Below are 12,022 nucleotides of genomic sequence, written 5' to 3' on the forward strand. Positions count from 1 at the left end.
ATGTTATCTTTATTGACGGTCTTCTATCGTGGTCAGGTCCTCGGTAGTATAGTGGTGAGTATCCCCGCATGTCACGCGGGAGACCGGTGTTCGATTCCCCGCCGGGGAGTGCGCATTATTTTTGTCCATTAAGTTAAGTGTTTATCAATCTTTTCCAATTTCTTGATGTATGTTACCTTTATTGACGGACTTCCATCGTGGTCAGGTCCTAGGTAGTATAGTGGTGAGTATCCCCGCCTGTCACGCGGGAGACCGGGGTTCGATTCCCCGCCGGGGAGGTGGCATTATTTTTTGTCCATTTAGTAAAGTGTTTTATCGATCTTTTCCGATTCTTGGGTGTATGTTATCTTTATTGACGGTCCTCCTTCGTGGTCAGGTCCTCGGTAGTATAGTGGTGAGTATCTCCGCATGTCACGGAGGAGACCGGTGTTCGATTCCCCGCCGGGGAGTGCGCAATATTTTTGTCCATTAAGTTGAGTGTTTATCAATCTTTTCCAATTTCTTGATGTATGTTACCTTTATTGACGGTCTTCCATCGTGGTCAGGTCCTCGGTAGTATAGTGGTGAGTATCCCCGCCTGTCACGCGGGATACCGGGGTTCGATTCCCCGCCGGGGAGGTGGCATTAATTTTTGTCCATTTAGTAAAGTGTTTTATCGATCTTTTCCGATTCTTGGGTGTATGTTATCTTTATTGACGGTCCTCCTTCGTGGTCAGGTCCTCGGTAGTATAGTGGTGAGTATCCCCGCCTGTCACGCGGGAGACCGGGTTTCGATTCCCCGCAGGGGAGTGCGCATTATTTTTTTGTTTAATTAGTTGAGTGTTTTATTGGTCGTTTCAGATTCTTGGATGTATGTTATCTTTATTGAAGGCCCAACTTCGTGGACAGGTCCTCGGTAGTATTGTGGTGCGTATCCCAGCCTGTCACGCAGGAGACCGAGGTTCTATTCCCCGCCGGGGAGTGCGCATTATTTTCCGTCCATTGAGTAAGTGTTTTATCGATCTTTTCCGATTCTTGGATGTATGTTATCTTTATTGACGGTCTTCCATCGTAGTCAGGTCCTCTGTAGTTTAGTGGTGAGTATCCCCGCATGTCACGCGGGAGACCGGTGTTCGATTCCCCGCCGGGGAGTGCGCATTATTTTTGTCCACTGAGTTGAGTGTTTATCAATCTTTTCCAATTTCTTGATGTATGTTACCTTTATTGACGAACTTCCATCGTTGTCAGGTCCTCGGTAGTATAGTGGTGAGTATCCCCGCCTGTCACGCGGGAGACCGGGGTTCGATTCCCCGCCGGGGAGTGCGCATTGTTTTTGTCCATTAAGTTGAGTATTTATCAATCTTTTCCAATTTCTTGATGTATGTTACCTTTATTGACGGACTTCCATGGTGGTCAGGTCCTCGGTAGTATAGTGGTGAGTATCCCCGCATGTCACGCGGGAGACCGGGGTTCGATTCCCCGCCGGGGAGGTGGCATTATTTTTTGTCCATTTAGTAAAGTGTTTTATCGATCACTTCCGATTCTTGGGTGTATGTTATCTTTATTGACGGTCCTCCTTCGTGGTCAGGTCCTCGGTAGTATAGTGGTGAGTATCCCCGCCTGTCACGCGGGAGACCGGGGTTCGATTCCCCGCCGGGGAGTGCGCATTATTTTTCGTCCATTGAGTAAGTGTTTTATCGATCTTTTCCGATTCTTGGATGTATGTTATCTTTATTGACGGTCTTCTATCGTGGTCAGGTCCTCGGTAGTATAGTGGTGAGTATCCCCGCATGTCACGCAGGAGACCGGTGTTCGATTCCCCGCCGGGGAGTGCGCAATATTTTTGTCCATTAAGTTGAGTGTTTATCAATCTTTTCCAATTTCTTGATGTATGTTACCTTTATTGACGGTCTTCCATCGTGGTCAGGTCCTCGGTAGTATAGTGGTGAGTATACCCGCCTGTCACGCGGGAGACCGGGGTTCGATTCCCCGCCGGGGAGGTGGCATTATTTTTTGTCAATTTAGTAAAGTGTTTTATCGATCTTTTCCGATTCTTGGGTGTATGTTATCTTTATTGACGGTCCTCCTTCGTGGTCAGGTCCTCGGTAGTATAGTGGTGAGTATCCCCGCCTGTCACGCGGGAGACCGGGGTTCGATTCCCCGCCAGGGAGTGCGCATTGTTTTTGTCCATTAAGTTGAGTATTTATCAATCTTTTCCAATTTCTTGATGTATGTTACCTTTATTGACGGACTTCCATGGTGGTCAGGTCCTCGGTAGTATAGTGGTGAGTATCCCCGCCTGTCACGCGGGAGACCGGGGTTCGATTCCCCGCCGGGGAGGTGGCATTATTTTTTGTCCATTTAGTAAAGTGTTTTATCGATCATTTCCGATTCTTGGGTGTATGTTATCTTTATTGACGGTCCTCCTTCGTGGTCAGGTCCTCGGTAGTATAGTGGTGAGTATCCCCGCCTGTCACGCGGGAGACCGGGGTTCGATTCCCCGCCGGGGAGTGCGCATTATTTTTCGTCCATTGAGTAAGTGTTTTATCGATCTTTTCCGATTCTTGGATGTATGTTATCTTTATTGACGGTCTTCTATCGTGGTCAGGTCCTCGGTAGTATAGTGGTGAGTATCCCCGCATGTCACTCAGGAGACCGGTGTTCGATTCCCCGCCGGGGAGTGCGCAATATTTTTGTCCATTAAGTTGAGTGTTTATCAATCTTTTCCAATTTCTTGATGTATGTTACCTTTATTGACGGTCTTCCATCGTGGTCAGGTCCTCGGTAGTATAGTGGTGAGTATCCCCGCCTGTCATGCGGGAGACCGGGGTTCGATTCCCCGCCGGGGAGTGCGCATTATTTTTCGTCCATTGAGTAAGTGTTTTATCGATCTTTTCCGATTCTTGGATGTATGTTATCTTTATTGACGGTCTTCTATCGTGGTCAGGTCCTCGGTAGTATAGTGGTGAGTATCCCCGCATGTCACGCAGGAGACCGGTGTTCGATTCCCCGCAGGGGAGTGCGCATTATTTTTGTCCATTAAGTTGAGTATTTATCAGTCTTTTCCAATTTCTTGATGTATGTTATCTTTATTGAAGGCCCAACTTCGTGGACAGGTCCTCGGTAGTATTGTGGTGAGTATCCCCGCCTGTCACGCAGGAGACCGAGGTTCGATTCCCCGCCGGGGAGTGCGCATTATTTTTCGTCCATTGAGTAAGTGTTTTATCGATCTTTTCCGATCCTTGGATGTATGTTATCTTTATTGACGGTCTTCTATCGTGGTCAGGTCCTCGGTAGTATAGTGGTGAGTATCCCCGCATGTCACGCAGGAGACCGGTGTTCGATTCCCCGCCGGGGAGTGCGCATTATTTTTGTCCATTAAGTTGAGTATTTATCAATCTATCCCAATTTCTTGATGTATGTTACCTTTATTGACGGTCTTCCATCGTGGTCAGGTCCTCGGTAGTATAGTGGTGAGTATCCCCGCCTGTCGCGCGGGAGACCGGGGTTCGATTCCACGCCGGGGAGGTGGCATTACTTTTCGTCCATTTAGTAAAGTGTTTTATCGATCTTTTCCGATTCTTGGGTGTATGTTATCTTTATTGACGGTCCTCCTTCGTGGTCAGGTCCTCGGTAGTATAGTGGTGAGTATCCCCGCCTGTCACGCGGGAGACCGGGGTTCGATTCCCCGCCGGGGAGTGCGCAATATTTTTGTCCATTAAGTTGAGTGTTTATCAATCTTTTCCAATTTCTTGATGTATGTTACCTTTATTGACGGTCTTCCATCGTTGTCAGGTCCTCGGTAGTATAGTTGTGAGTATCCCCGCCTGTCACGCGGGATACCGGGGTTCGATTCCCCGCCGGGGAGGTGGCATTATTTTTTGTCCATTTAGTAAAGTGTTTTATTGATCTTTTCCGATTCTTGGGTGTATGTTATCTTTATTGACGGTCCTCCTTCGTGGTCAGGTCCTCGGTAGTATAGTGGCGAGTATCCCCGCCTGTCACGCGGGAGACCGTGGTTCGATTCCTCGCCGGGGAGTGCGCATTATTTTTGTCCATTAAGTTGAGTATTTATCAATCTTTTCCAATTTCTTGATGTATGTTACCTTTATTGACGGACTTCCATGGTGGTCAGGTCCTCGGTAGTATAGTGGTGAGTATCCCCGCCTGTCACGCGGGAGACCGGGGTTCGATTCCCCGCCGGGGAGGTGGCATTATTTTTTGTCCATTTAGTAAAGTGTTTTATCGATCTTTTCCGATTCTTGGGTGTATGTTATCTTTATTGACGGTCCTCCTTTGTGGTCAGGTCCTCGGTAGTATAGTGGTGAGTATCCCCGCCTGTCACGCGGGAGACCGGGGTTTGATTCCCCGCCGGGGAGTGCGCATTATTTTTTGTTTAATTAGTTGAGTGTTTTATTGGTCGTTTCGGATTCTTGGATGTATGTTATCTTTATTGAAGGCCCAACTTCGTGGTCAGGTCCTCGGTAGTATAGTGGTGAGTATCTCCGCATGTCACGGAGGAGACCGGTGTTCGATTCCCCGCCGGGGAGTGCGCAATATTTTTGTCCATTAAGTTGAGTGTTTATCAATCTTTTCCAATTTCTTGATGTATGTTACCTTTATTGACGGTCTTCCATCGTGGTCAGGTCCTCGGTAGTATAGTGGTGAGTATCCCCGCCTGTCACGCGGGAGACCGGGGTTCGATTCCCCGCCGGGGAGGTGGCATTATTTTTTGTCCATTTAGTAAAGTGTTTTATCGATCTTTTCCGATTCTTGGGTGTATGTTATCTTTATTGACGGTCCTCCTTCGTGGTCAGGTCCTCGGTAGTATAGTGGTGAGTATCACCGCCTGTCACGCGGGAGACCGGGGTTCGATTCCCCGCCGGGGAGTGCGCATTATTTTTCGTCCATTGAGTAAGTGTTTTATCGATCTTTTCCGATTCTTGGATGTATGTTATCTTTATTGACGGTCTTCTATCGTGGTCAGGTCCTCGGTAGTATAGTGGTTAGTATCCCCGCATGTCACGCGGGAGACCGGTGTTCGATTCCCCGCCGGGGAGTGCGCATTATTTTTGTCCATTAAGTTGAGTGTTTATCAATCTTTTCCAATTTCTTGATGTATGTTACCTTTATTGACGGACTTCCATCGTGGTCAGGTCCTAGGTAGTATAGTGGTGAGTATCCCCGCCTGTCACGCGGGAGACCGGGGTTCGATTCCCCGCCGGGGAGGTGGCATTATTTTTTGTCCATTTAGTAAAGTGTTTTATCGATCTTTTCCGATTCTTGGGTGTATGTTATCTTTATTGACGGTCCTCCTTCGTGGTCAGGTCCTCGGTAGTATAGTGGTGAGTATCTCCGCATGTCACGGAGGAGACCGGTGTTCGATTCCCCGCCGGGGAGTGCGCAATATTTTTGTCCATTAAGTTGAGTGTTTATCAATCTTTTCCAATTTCTTGATGTATGTTACCTTTATTGACGGTCTTCCATCGTGGTCAGGTCCTCGGTAGTATAGTGGTGAGTATCCCCGCCTGTCACGCGGGATACCGGGGTTCGATTCCCCGCCGGGGAGGTGGCATTAATTTTTGTCCATTTAGTAAAGTGTTTTATCGATCTTTTCCGATTCTTGGGTGTATGTTATCTTTATTGACGGTCCTCCTTCGTGGTCAGGTCCTCGGTAGTATAGTGGTGAGTATCCCCGCCTGTCACGCGGGAGACCGGGTTTCGATTCCCCGCAGGGGAGTGCGCATTATTTTTTTGTTTAATTAGTTGAGTGTTTTATTGGTCGTTTCAGATTCTTGGATGTATGTTATCTTTATTGAAGGCCCAACTTCGTGGACAGGTCCTCGGTAGTATTGTGGTGAGTATCCCGGCCTGTCACGCAGGAGACCGAGGTTCTATTCCCCGCCGGGGAGTGCGCATTATTTTCCGTCCATTGAGTAAGTGTTTTATCGATCTTTTCCGATTCTTGGATGTATGTTATCTTTATTGACGGTCTTCCATCGTAGTCAGGTCCTCTGTAGTTTAGTGGTGAGTATCCCCGCATGTCACGCGGGAGACCGGTGTTCGATTCCCCGCCGGGGAGTGCGCATTATTTTTGTCCACTGAGTTGAGTGTTTATCAATCTTTTCCAATTTCTTGATGTATGTTACCTTTATTGACGAACTTCCATCGTTGTCAGGTCCTCGGTAGTATAGTGGTGAGTATCCCCGCCTGTCACGCGGGAGACCGGGGTTCGATTCCCCGCCGGGGAGTGCGCATTGTTTTTGTCCATTAAGTTGAGTATTTATCAATCTTTTCCAATTTCTTGATGTATGTTATTTTTATTGACGGACTTCCATGGTGGTCAGGTCCTCGGTAGTATAGTGGTGAGTATCCCCGCCTGTCACGCGGGAGACCGGGGTTCGATTCCCCGCCGGGGAGGTGGCATTATTTTTTGTCCATTTAGTAAAGTGTTTTATCGATCATTTCCGATTCTTGGGTGTATGTTATCTTTATTGACGGTCCTCCTTCGTGGTCAGGTCCTCGGTAGTATAGTGGTGAGTATCCCCGCCTGTCACGCGGGAGACCGGGGTTCGATTCCCCGCCGGGGAGTGCGCATTATTTTTCGTCCATTGAGTAAGTGTTTTATCGATCTTTTCCGATTCTTGGATGTATGTTATCTTTATTGACGGTCTTCTATCGTGGTCAGGTCCTCGGTAGTATAGTGGTGAGTATCCCCGCATGTCACGCAGGAGACCGGTGTTCGATTCCCCGCCGGGGAGTGCGCAATATTTTTGTCCATTAAGTTGAGTGTTTATCAATCTTTTCCAATTTCTTGATGTATGTTACCTTTATTGACGGTCTTCCATCGTGGTCAGGTCCTCGGTAGTATAGTGGTGAGTATCCCCGCCTGTCACGCGGGAGACCGGGGTTCGATTCCCCGCCGGGGAGGTGGCATTATTTTTTGTCCATTTAGTAAAGTGTTTTATCGATCTTTTCCGATTCTTGGGTGTATGTTATCTTTATTGACGGTCCTCCTTCGTGGTCAGGTCCTCGGTAGTATAGTGGTGAGTATCCCCGCCTGTCACGCGGGAGACCGGGGTTCGATTCCCCGCCAGGGAGTGCGCATTGTTTTTGTCCATTAAGTTGAGTATTTATCAATCTTTTCCAATTTCTTGATGTATGTTACCTTTATTGACGGACTTCCATGGTGGTCAGGTCCTCGGTAGTATAGTGGTGAGTATCCCCGCCTGTCACGCGGGAGACCGGGGTTCGATTCCCCGCCGGGGAGGTGGCATTATTTTTTGTCCATTTAGTAAAGTGTTTTATCGATCATTTCCGATTCTTGGGTGTATGTTATCTTTATTGACGGTCCTCCTTCGTGGTCAGGTCCTCGGTAGTATAGTGGTGAGTATCCCCGCCTGTCACGCGGGAGACCGGGGTTCGATTCCCCGCCGGGGAGTGCGCATTATTTTTCGTCCATTGAGTAAGTGTTTTATCGATCTTTTCCGATTCTTGGATGTATGTTATCTTTATTGACGGTCTTCTATCGTGGTCAGGTCCTCGGTAGTATAGTGGTGAGTATCCCCGCATGTCACTCAGGAGACCGGTGTTCGATTCCCCGCCGGGGAGTGCGCAATATTTTTGTCCATTAAGTTGAGTGTTTATCAATCTTTTCCAATTTCTTGATGTATGTTACCTTTATTGACGGTCTTCCATCGTGGTCAGGTCCTCGGTAGTATAGTGGTGAGTATCCCCGCCTGTCACGCGGGAGACCGGGGTTCGATTCCCCGCCGGGGAGGTGGCATTATTTTTTGTCCATTTAGTAAAGTGTTTTATCGATCTTTTCCGATTCTTGGGTGTATGTTATCTTTATTGACGGTCCTCCTTCGTGGTCAGGTCCTCGGTAGTATAGTGGTGAGTATCCCCGCCTGTCACGCGGGAGACCGGGGTTCGATTCCCCGCCGGGGAGTGCGCATTATTTTTGTCCATTAAGTTGAGTATTTATCAATCTTTTCCAATTTCTTGATGTATGTTACCTTTATTGACGGACTTCCATGGTGGTCAGGTCCTCGGTAGTATAGTGGTGAGTATCCCCGCCTGTCACGCGGGAGACCGGGGTTCGATTCCCCGCCGGGGAGGTGGCATTATTTTTTGTCCATTTAGTAAAGTGTTTTATCGATCTTTTCCGATTCTTGGATGTATGTTATCTTTATTGACGGTCTTCCATCGTAGTCAGGTCCTCGGTAGTATAGTGGTGAGTATCCCCGCATGTCACGCGGGAGACCGGTGTTCGATTCCCCGCCGGGGAGTGCGCATTAGTTTTGTCCATTGAGTTGAGTGTTTATCAATCTTTTCCAATTTCTTGATGTATGTTACCTTTATTGACGGTCTTCCATCGTAGTCAGGTCCTCGGTAGTATAGTGGTGAGTATCCCCGCATGTCACGCGGGAGACCGGTGTTCGATTCCCCGCCGGGGAGTGCGCATTATTTTTGTCCATTGAGTTGAGTGTTTATCAATCTTTTCCAATTTCTTGATGTATGTTACCTTTATTGACGGTCTTCCATCGTGTTCAGGTCCTCGGTAGTATAGTGGTTAGTATCCCCGCCTGTCACGCGGGAAAACCGGTGTTCGATTCCCCGCCGGGGAGTGCGCATTATTTTTGTCCATTGAGTTGAGTGTTTATCAATCTTTTCCAATTTCTTGATGTATGTTACCTTTATTGACGGACTTCCATGGTGGTCAGGTCCTCGGTAGTATAGTGGGGAGTATCCCCGCCTGTCACGCGGGATACCGGGGTTCGATTCCCCGCCGGGGAGGTGGCATTATTTTTTGTCCATTTAGTAAAGTGTTTTATCGATCTTTTCCGATTCTTGGGTGTATGTTATCTTTATTGACGGTCCTCCTTCGTGGTCAGGTCCTCGGTAGTATAGTGGTGAGTATCCCCGACTGTCATGCGGGAGACCGGGGTTCGATTCCCCGCCGGGGAGTGCGCATTATTTTTCGTCCATTGAGTAAGTGTTTTATCGATCTTTTCCGATTCTTGGATGTATGTTATCTTTATTGACGGTCTTCTATCGTGGTCAGGTCCTCGGTAGTATAGTGGTGAGTATCCCCGCATGTCACGCAGGAGACCGGTGTTCGATTCCCCGCAGGGGAGTGCGCATTATTTTTGTCCATTAAGTTGAGTATTTATCAGTCTTTTCCAATTTCTTGATGTATGTTATCTTTATTGAAGGCCCAACTTCGTGGACAGGTCCTCGGTAGTATTGTGGTGAGTATCCCCGCCTGTCACGCAGGAGACCGAGGTTCGATTCCCCGCCGGGGAGTGCGCATTATTTTTCGTCCATTGAGTAAGTGTTTTATCGATCTTTTCCGATCCTTGGATGTATGTTATCTTTATTGACGGTCTTCTATCGTGGTCAGGTCCTCGGTAGTATAGTGGTGAGTATCCCCGCATGTCACGCAGGAGACCGGTGTTCGATTCCCCGCCGGGGAGTGCGCATTATTTTTGTCCATTAAGTTGAGTATTTATCAATCTATCCCAATTTCTTGATGTATGTTACCTTTATTGACGGTCTTCCATCGTGGTCAGGTCCTCGGTAGTATAGTGGTGAGTATCCCCGCCTGTCGCGCGGGAGACCGGGGTTCGATTCCACGCCGGGGAGGTGGCATTACTTTTCGTCCATTTAGTAAAGTGTTTTATCGATCTTTTCCGATTCTTGGGTGTATGTTATCTTTATTGACGGTCCTCCTTCGTGGTCAGGTCCTCGGTAGTATAGTGGTGAGTATCCCCGCCTGTCACGCGGGAGACCGGGGTTCGATTCCCCGCCGGGGAGGTGGCATTATTTTTTGTCCATTTAGTAAAGTGTTTTATCGGTCTTTTCCGATTCTTGGGTGTATGTTATCTTTATTGACGGTCCTCCTTCGTGGTCAGGTCCTCGGTAGTATAGTGGTGAGTATCCCCGCCTGTCACGCGGGAGACCGGGGTTCGATTCCCCGCAGGGGAGTGCGCATTATTTTTCGTCCATTGAGTAAGTGTTTTATCGATCTTTTCCGATTCTTGGGTGTATGTTATCTTTATTGACGGTCCTCCTTCGTGGTCAAGTCCTCGGTAGTATAGTGGTGAGTATCTCCGCATGTCACGCAGGAGACCGGTGTTCGATTCCCCGCCGGGGAGTGCGCAATATTTTTGTCCATTAAGTTGAGTGTTTATCAATCTTTTCCAATTTCTTGATGTATGTTACCTTTATTGACGGTCTTCCATCGTGGTCAGGTCCTCGGTAGTATAGTTGTGAGTATCCCCGCCTGTCACGCGGGATACCGGGGTTCGATTCCCCGCCGGGGAGGTGGCATTATTTTTTGTCCATTTAGTAAAGTGTTTTATTGATCTTTTCCGATTCTTGGGTGTATGTTATCTTTATTGACGGTCCTCCTTCGTGGTCAGGTCCTCGGTAGTATAGTGGCGAGTATCCCCGCCTGTCACGCGGGAGACCGTGGTTCGATTCCCCGCCGGGGAGTGCGCATTATTTTTGTCCATTAAGTTGAGTATTTATCAATCTTTTCCAATTTCTTGATGTATGTTACCTTTATTGACGGACTTCCATGGTGGTCAGGTCCTCGGTAGTATAGTGGTGAGTATCCCCGCCTGTCACGCGGGAGACCGGGGTTCGATTCCCCGCCGGGGAGGTGGCATTATTTTTTGTCCATTTAGTAAAGTGTTTTATCGATCTTTTCCGATTCTTGGGTGTATGTTATCTTTATTGACGGTCCTCCTTCGTGGTCAGGTCCTCGGTAGTATAGTGGTGAGTATCCCCGCCTGTCACGCGGGAGACCGGGGTTTGATTCCCCGCCGGGGAGTGCGCATTATTTTTTGTTTAATTAGTTGAGTGTTTTATTGGTCGTTTCGGATTCTTGGATGTATGTTATCTTTATTGAAGGCCCAACTTCGTGGTCAGGTCCTCGGTAGTATAGTGGTGAGTATCTCCGCATGTCACGGAGGAGACCGGTGTTCGATTCCCCGCCGGGGAGTGCGCAATATTTTTGTCCATTAAGTTGAGTGTTTATCAATCTTTTCCAATTTCTTGATGTATGTTACCTTTATTGACGGTCTTCCATCGTGGTCATGTCCTCGGTAGTATAGTGGTGAGTATCCCCGCCTGTCACGCGGGAGACCGGGGTTCGATTCCCCGCCGGGGAGGTGGCATTATTTTTTGTCCATTTAGTAAAGTGTTTTATCGATCTTTTCCGATTCTTGGGTGTATGTTATCTTTATTAACGGTCCTCCTTCGTGGTCAGGTCCTCGGTAGTATAGTGGTGAGTTTCCCCGCCTGTCACGCGGGAGACCGGGGTTCGATTCCCCGCCGGGGAGTGCGCATTATTTTTCGTCCATTGAGTAAGTGTTTTATCGATCTTTTCCGATTCTTGGATGTATGTTATCTTTATTGACGGTCTTCTATCGTGGTCAGGTCCTCGGTAGTATAGTGGTGAGTATCCCCGCATGTCACGCGGGAGACCGGTGTTCGATTCCCCGCCGGGGAGTGCGCATTATTTTTGTCCATTAAGTTGAGTGTTTATCAATCTTTTCCAATTTCTTGATGTATGTTACCTTTATTGACGGACTTCCATCGTGGTCAGGTCCTAGGTAGTATAGTGGTGAGTATCCCCGCCTGTCACGCGGGAGACCGGGGTTCGATTCCCCGCCGGGGAGGTGGCATTATTTTTTGTCCATTTAGTAAAGTGTTTTATCGATCTTTTCCGATTCTTGGGTGTATGTTATCTTTATTGACGGTCCTCCTTCGTGGTCAGGTCCTCGGTAGTATAGTGGTGAGTATCTCCGCATGTCACGGAGGAGACCGGTGTTCGATTCCCCGCCGGGGAGTGCGCAATATTTTTGTCCATTAAGTTGAGTGTTTATCAATCTTTTCCAATTTCTTGATGTATGTTACCTTTATTGACGGTCTTCCATCGTGGTCAGGTCCTCGGTAGTATAGTGGTGAGTATCCCCGCCTGTCACGCGGGATACCGGGGTTCGATTCCCCGCCGGGGAGGTGGCATTAATTT

General features: G+C 48.2%; 40 non-coding genes across 40 annotated transcripts; all 40 read left to right on the forward strand.

Annotated features, from left to right (window-relative positions):
• Positions 1-206: 206 nt before the first annotated feature.
• Positions 207-278, forward strand: Trnad-guc. The gene has a single exon. It is a non-coding gene; the product is annotated as a tRNA-Asp (tRNA).
• A 268-nt stretch (positions 279-546) lies between these two features.
• On the forward strand, positions 547-618 carry Trnad-guc. The gene has a single exon. It is a non-coding gene; the product is annotated as a tRNA-Asp (tRNA).
• A 610-nt stretch (positions 619-1,228) lies between these two features.
• Positions 1,229-1,300, forward strand: Trnad-guc. Its single transcript has one exon. It is a non-coding gene; the product is annotated as a tRNA-Asp (tRNA).
• A 97-nt stretch (positions 1,301-1,397) lies between these two features.
• Trnad-guc lies at positions 1,398-1,469 on the forward strand. The gene has a single exon. It is a non-coding gene; the product is annotated as a tRNA-Asp (tRNA).
• Positions 1,470-1,568: 99 nt separating this feature from the next.
• Trnad-guc lies at positions 1,569-1,640 on the forward strand. Its single transcript has one exon. It is a non-coding gene; the product is annotated as a tRNA-Asp (tRNA).
• A 267-nt stretch (positions 1,641-1,907) lies between these two features.
• Trnad-guc lies at positions 1,908-1,979 on the forward strand. Its single transcript has one exon. It is a non-coding gene; the product is annotated as a tRNA-Asp (tRNA).
• A 99-nt stretch (positions 1,980-2,078) lies between these two features.
• Trnad-guc lies at positions 2,079-2,150 on the forward strand. Its single transcript has one exon. It is a non-coding gene; the product is annotated as a tRNA-Asp (tRNA).
• Positions 2,151-2,247: 97 nt separating this feature from the next.
• Trnad-guc lies at positions 2,248-2,319 on the forward strand. The gene has a single exon. It is a non-coding gene; the product is annotated as a tRNA-Asp (tRNA).
• A 99-nt stretch (positions 2,320-2,418) lies between these two features.
• On the forward strand, positions 2,419-2,490 carry Trnad-guc. Its single transcript has one exon. It is a non-coding gene; the product is annotated as a tRNA-Asp (tRNA).
• Positions 2,491-2,757: 267 nt separating this feature from the next.
• Positions 2,758-2,829, forward strand: Trnad-guc. Its single transcript has one exon. It is a non-coding gene; the product is annotated as a tRNA-Asp (tRNA).
• A 606-nt stretch (positions 2,830-3,435) lies between these two features.
• Positions 3,436-3,507, forward strand: Trnad-guc. The gene has a single exon. It is a non-coding gene; the product is annotated as a tRNA-Asp (tRNA).
• A 99-nt stretch (positions 3,508-3,606) lies between these two features.
• Trnad-guc lies at positions 3,607-3,678 on the forward strand. Its single transcript has one exon. It is a non-coding gene; the product is annotated as a tRNA-Asp (tRNA).
• Positions 3,679-3,946: 268 nt separating this feature from the next.
• Trnad-guc lies at positions 3,947-4,018 on the forward strand. Its single transcript has one exon. It is a non-coding gene; the product is annotated as a tRNA-Asp (tRNA).
• A 97-nt stretch (positions 4,019-4,115) lies between these two features.
• Trnad-guc lies at positions 4,116-4,187 on the forward strand. The gene has a single exon. It is a non-coding gene; the product is annotated as a tRNA-Asp (tRNA).
• Positions 4,188-4,286: 99 nt separating this feature from the next.
• Positions 4,287-4,358, forward strand: Trnad-guc. The gene has a single exon. It is a non-coding gene; the product is annotated as a tRNA-Asp (tRNA).
• A 268-nt stretch (positions 4,359-4,626) lies between these two features.
• On the forward strand, positions 4,627-4,698 carry Trnad-guc. The gene has a single exon. It is a non-coding gene; the product is annotated as a tRNA-Asp (tRNA).
• Positions 4,699-4,797: 99 nt separating this feature from the next.
• Positions 4,798-4,869, forward strand: Trnad-guc. Its single transcript has one exon. It is a non-coding gene; the product is annotated as a tRNA-Asp (tRNA).
• Positions 4,870-5,136: 267 nt separating this feature from the next.
• Trnad-guc lies at positions 5,137-5,208 on the forward strand. Its single transcript has one exon. It is a non-coding gene; the product is annotated as a tRNA-Asp (tRNA).
• Positions 5,209-5,476: 268 nt separating this feature from the next.
• On the forward strand, positions 5,477-5,548 carry Trnad-guc. The gene has a single exon. It is a non-coding gene; the product is annotated as a tRNA-Asp (tRNA).
• A 610-nt stretch (positions 5,549-6,158) lies between these two features.
• Positions 6,159-6,230, forward strand: Trnad-guc. Its single transcript has one exon. It is a non-coding gene; the product is annotated as a tRNA-Asp (tRNA).
• Positions 6,231-6,327: 97 nt separating this feature from the next.
• Trnad-guc lies at positions 6,328-6,399 on the forward strand. Its single transcript has one exon. It is a non-coding gene; the product is annotated as a tRNA-Asp (tRNA).
• A 99-nt stretch (positions 6,400-6,498) lies between these two features.
• Positions 6,499-6,570, forward strand: Trnad-guc. The gene has a single exon. It is a non-coding gene; the product is annotated as a tRNA-Asp (tRNA).
• A 267-nt stretch (positions 6,571-6,837) lies between these two features.
• Positions 6,838-6,909, forward strand: Trnad-guc. The gene has a single exon. It is a non-coding gene; the product is annotated as a tRNA-Asp (tRNA).
• A 99-nt stretch (positions 6,910-7,008) lies between these two features.
• Positions 7,009-7,080, forward strand: Trnad-guc. Its single transcript has one exon. It is a non-coding gene; the product is annotated as a tRNA-Asp (tRNA).
• A 97-nt stretch (positions 7,081-7,177) lies between these two features.
• On the forward strand, positions 7,178-7,249 carry Trnad-guc. The gene has a single exon. It is a non-coding gene; the product is annotated as a tRNA-Asp (tRNA).
• A 99-nt stretch (positions 7,250-7,348) lies between these two features.
• Positions 7,349-7,420, forward strand: Trnad-guc. Its single transcript has one exon. It is a non-coding gene; the product is annotated as a tRNA-Asp (tRNA).
• A 267-nt stretch (positions 7,421-7,687) lies between these two features.
• Trnad-guc lies at positions 7,688-7,759 on the forward strand. Its single transcript has one exon. It is a non-coding gene; the product is annotated as a tRNA-Asp (tRNA).
• Positions 7,760-7,858: 99 nt separating this feature from the next.
• Trnad-guc lies at positions 7,859-7,930 on the forward strand. Its single transcript has one exon. It is a non-coding gene; the product is annotated as a tRNA-Asp (tRNA).
• Positions 7,931-8,027: 97 nt separating this feature from the next.
• Trnad-guc lies at positions 8,028-8,099 on the forward strand. The gene has a single exon. It is a non-coding gene; the product is annotated as a tRNA-Asp (tRNA).
• A 607-nt stretch (positions 8,100-8,706) lies between these two features.
• Trnad-guc lies at positions 8,707-8,778 on the forward strand. The gene has a single exon. It is a non-coding gene; the product is annotated as a tRNA-Asp (tRNA).
• A 99-nt stretch (positions 8,779-8,877) lies between these two features.
• Trnad-guc lies at positions 8,878-8,949 on the forward strand. Its single transcript has one exon. It is a non-coding gene; the product is annotated as a tRNA-Asp (tRNA).
• A 606-nt stretch (positions 8,950-9,555) lies between these two features.
• Trnad-guc lies at positions 9,556-9,627 on the forward strand. The gene has a single exon. It is a non-coding gene; the product is annotated as a tRNA-Asp (tRNA).
• Positions 9,628-9,726: 99 nt separating this feature from the next.
• Positions 9,727-9,798, forward strand: Trnad-guc. Its single transcript has one exon. It is a non-coding gene; the product is annotated as a tRNA-Asp (tRNA).
• Positions 9,799-9,897: 99 nt separating this feature from the next.
• Positions 9,898-9,969, forward strand: Trnad-guc. The gene has a single exon. It is a non-coding gene; the product is annotated as a tRNA-Asp (tRNA).
• A 607-nt stretch (positions 9,970-10,576) lies between these two features.
• Trnad-guc lies at positions 10,577-10,648 on the forward strand. The gene has a single exon. It is a non-coding gene; the product is annotated as a tRNA-Asp (tRNA).
• Positions 10,649-10,747: 99 nt separating this feature from the next.
• Positions 10,748-10,819, forward strand: Trnad-guc. Its single transcript has one exon. It is a non-coding gene; the product is annotated as a tRNA-Asp (tRNA).
• Positions 10,820-11,087: 268 nt separating this feature from the next.
• Positions 11,088-11,159, forward strand: Trnad-guc. The gene has a single exon. It is a non-coding gene; the product is annotated as a tRNA-Asp (tRNA).
• Positions 11,160-11,258: 99 nt separating this feature from the next.
• Positions 11,259-11,330, forward strand: Trnad-guc. The gene has a single exon. It is a non-coding gene; the product is annotated as a tRNA-Asp (tRNA).
• A 267-nt stretch (positions 11,331-11,597) lies between these two features.
• On the forward strand, positions 11,598-11,669 carry Trnad-guc. The gene has a single exon. It is a non-coding gene; the product is annotated as a tRNA-Asp (tRNA).
• Positions 11,670-11,937: 268 nt separating this feature from the next.
• Trnad-guc lies at positions 11,938-12,009 on the forward strand. Its single transcript has one exon. It is a non-coding gene; the product is annotated as a tRNA-Asp (tRNA).
• Positions 12,010-12,022: the final 13 nt, after the last annotated feature.

This window comes from Nematostella vectensis, chromosome 1 (genome assembly GCF_932526225.1).
Source record: "Nematostella vectensis chromosome 1, jaNemVect1.1, whole genome shotgun sequence".
NCBI lineage: Eukaryota > Metazoa > Cnidaria > Anthozoa > Actiniaria > Edwardsiidae > Nematostella > Nematostella vectensis.